This window comes from Dermacentor silvarum, chromosome 2, assembly GCF_013339745.2.
Source record: "Dermacentor silvarum isolate Dsil-2018 chromosome 2, BIME_Dsil_1.4, whole genome shotgun sequence".
Taxonomy (NCBI): domain Eukaryota; kingdom Metazoa; phylum Arthropoda; class Arachnida; order Ixodida; family Ixodidae; genus Dermacentor; species Dermacentor silvarum.
The window spans coordinates 144,277,115-144,280,474 of record NC_051155.1 but is presented as its reverse complement, the minus strand read 5'-3'; positions in this window follow the sequence as shown (position 1 = coordinate 144,280,474).

The window sequence follows — 3,360 nt, the reverse complement described above, 5'->3', positions numbered from 1 at the left end:
GAATTCTCGTGCCGTGTTTTGGCGATTCGACGAAGGCGCATTATTTGGGAGAGAGTGGCAGACGCCATTCCCTTCGGCCCACCCACACGTACGAAGTTCCGAATTCTGTTCTTTCTACGGGTGGGCTCCGCCGTGCAGAGAAATAACTACGAATTGGGACTTAAAAAAAACAGACTAGTCTAAAAGCAAAGAAAGTGCAAACATTTCAGGTTTTGATGATCGCAATACTGGGGTAAGTGATATTAGAAATGCATTCCAGGCTGAGAATGATGGTAGTAACGGTTTATATCGCGTACTCACGAAGATATGAGCACAGAATGGCATTATTGAAGGAGACTATATACATAAATCTGAATAAAATGTAATATGTCTGTATCAGACGGCTGAACATTGTCGTTATGGCGTCAACCGCACGTTCTGGCGTGTCTTCCCCTGAAGAAGAGCAGCCATGAAGTCCAACTTACGCGTTTAATTTACCCCAAGAGAAAAAAAAGAACTGTTAGATGTTCACCTTTTGAATGTTGTACGTATCGTATTTACATTCTTGGTTCTTATTTATTCAGAATTTCTATTCCTTATAACACAAAGGCGTGTAAAAAATTAAAGCTCTTTGTTAAAGAAATATGGTTGAATGCGAAGGTTTCTCCCATGCAAACTGAATGAAAGTCCCAAGCCAACGACCACGCAAACGAACCCAAGAAATGCTGAGCGAGCCGGTGTGATGCATATGGGATTTAATTGCTTGTTTAGGATCGTTTTCTGAAGTTTGAAGTTAAAAATTTAGATTAAATTATGGGGTTTTACGTGCCAAAACCACGATATGATTATGAGGCACACCGTAGTGTGGGACTCCGGAAATTTGGACACCTGGGGTTTTTAACGCGCACCTAACTAAATCTAAGTACAACGGGTGTTTTCGCATTTCGCCCTCATCGAAATGCAGCCACCGTGGCCGGATTCGAACCCGCGACCTCGTGCTCAGCAGCCCAACACCATAGTCACTGAGCAACCACGGCGGGTAAAGGTTGAAGTTGAATGAAGACACATTTTGTTAAGTTGCATAGCCATTATTTAGATCATTTAGCCTTGATCACACGCACACACTCACACTGTCCACGGACGACTCTACACTTGAACAGTATTGCCTTGTGATCGCTGTGGTAGACGGTTCAGAGCTCTGTCAGTGCCGATACATGGTATCGACCTTACGGGCACGATCATGCTCGCGCTTACGCTCCCGTACGGCAGCCTCTTCTGCCATGCGCTGCACCAACTCCACCTAGATAGCACAAGGCCTACGAACTCCGATCATAACGTCAAGCGACTGGCCCGACCGCCATAGAATCTAATAGGGATGCTCCCGCGTAAGCAACAGTGATTTTGACGTCACCGCTTTCGTCACGCCAGCCTTGGCAATGGAAAATTTTGGGCCAGGTAGCATGACGTCATAGATCGGAGTGCGAGGGCCTGTGCCACTAGGTGGTGTTGGCTGCACCCGTGGCCTACCCATGGTGCCGACTGGAATGCATTGCATGACGCGTGTAATGCAATGCAGATATATACAGCTCGTCTGGGTAGCGTGGCGTTGCAGTTCCCATTATTCTTATCGTACAACTGCGATATGCAAACTGTATTGTTCTACGATACGTATGTCGTGTGGCGTTGTTTATTGCGTGCACAGATGCGCAGCCGTTGTTCTATTGTGTGCGCAGACGCGCATACGGTTCCACTGTGTAAGTTGGTTTTCCTGGAGTGTTGTTTTTCGGTGCTCACAGAAGAATCAGTGAGACGCAGAAAGCTTCGCTTTAATACAAGACAGAATATCCCAATACGAGCGCTGACTAACAACGAAAGTTTATTCACAAACATAAAGGATACAAAGCACAACAATTTATTCTGTGAGCTCATACACTCATAATATTGAATTAAAATAAGTCATTCGCTCACGCTCCAAAGAGAATAGACGTTACGGACAAGAAATTGTCAGGTATAGTTTGTTTCAAATATGGAACAGCTCTTCCATTCTACATGCCTTGTGATCCCTATTTCCTAAAAACATGCGTGCTCAAAGAGAACCTTGCAGGCACGTATCTTACAACGAGCAGACAATGTGTGGAGGTGTGCCTTCGAAGTTGGTATTGCGGAGTTTCACTAGGCGCACCAAATTTGATTCGAACTATATCCTGCATACTCAATCAAAGAATGTATCCTTGTAAAATCTTGTTTCCCTTTATTCTTTTTTCCAGTAATGTATATCTGCTTGAAAATGTATTTGTTCCACTGTTCGCGCGCACAGGTTGCTCTATTGGATTTATTCTTTCGCTCGTCTCAACGAAATTATCACTTGCTTTAGGCGGTTGTTCGGTATGTGATCTTCTTGTTAGCGCCCTTTCTTACTGCACGAACGATCACTCTTATCCAACTCGCAGAACTTGCCAACTTGTTACCTTTATAAAATAAGAGGGGAAAGAGAAATAACAGATTCCCGGAGTGTTCCGATCTTTAAAGGATGTTTCGTCAAAGGGCGTCTGCTATTTAAAACTAGTTATCCTTTGTTCGACTTTCACAAGCTCTTATACTTTTACATAGCTTCTAGTGCCACGACATTTCCTAGTGCTCGCGTCTTTTTCTTTATTTTTTTTAAAGTCACGATACAACAAACAGGCTTCTTCCACTGGACAACACCCAACATCAGTTTCCATATAATCATGGAACGGCTGCAGTCCCTATACTGAAAATGTGTGCAAGATGGATCTGCTCCCTGCTCATAGTCTATTCTTTTAAGTTTTTGTTTCTCATCTTTAACAGGTCAGACAGTTCTCAAAATTTATGATCCAGTCATGGTCGTTTCTCTCGGCCATGTCCGTCCATTTATGTTTAAGGAAGACAAGCTAGATTTTCCCACAGCTACTTTTTCAGTCGCTATTACGTATAGTCAAGTTGGCCTGCTGCGCCAGCTTCAAGAATTCTCATTCTCGAGGGCAAGGAGTGGGCGTTTTCAGCAGGCCTGTGCGCACAAGTTACCCTAAGACGACGAAACCTGGTTAGTTCAGTTTTCAAAAAAAAAAATTGTTTCTTTGGTTTTCAGTTATTTTCCTGCAGCCCCTGCAGAAGGACAGTCTATTCCGGGAAAAACTTTTCAAACTATGTTCGCTTGCAGCTTTCTGTGCGTAACCGGATTCGTTATGAAGTTACGTTAACGTCGAAGTGGATATGTCCTAAAGACGCTCGCATCTCTTTCGGTCCGTGTAAGTAATCTTTCGATGGTCAAGCCTACCCCACCTTCCTCCATTTTCTAAGGGAACAGAAAGAAAATAAATATCGCGTGACTTTTACTTCTCGACGCCACCACTGCAGGCC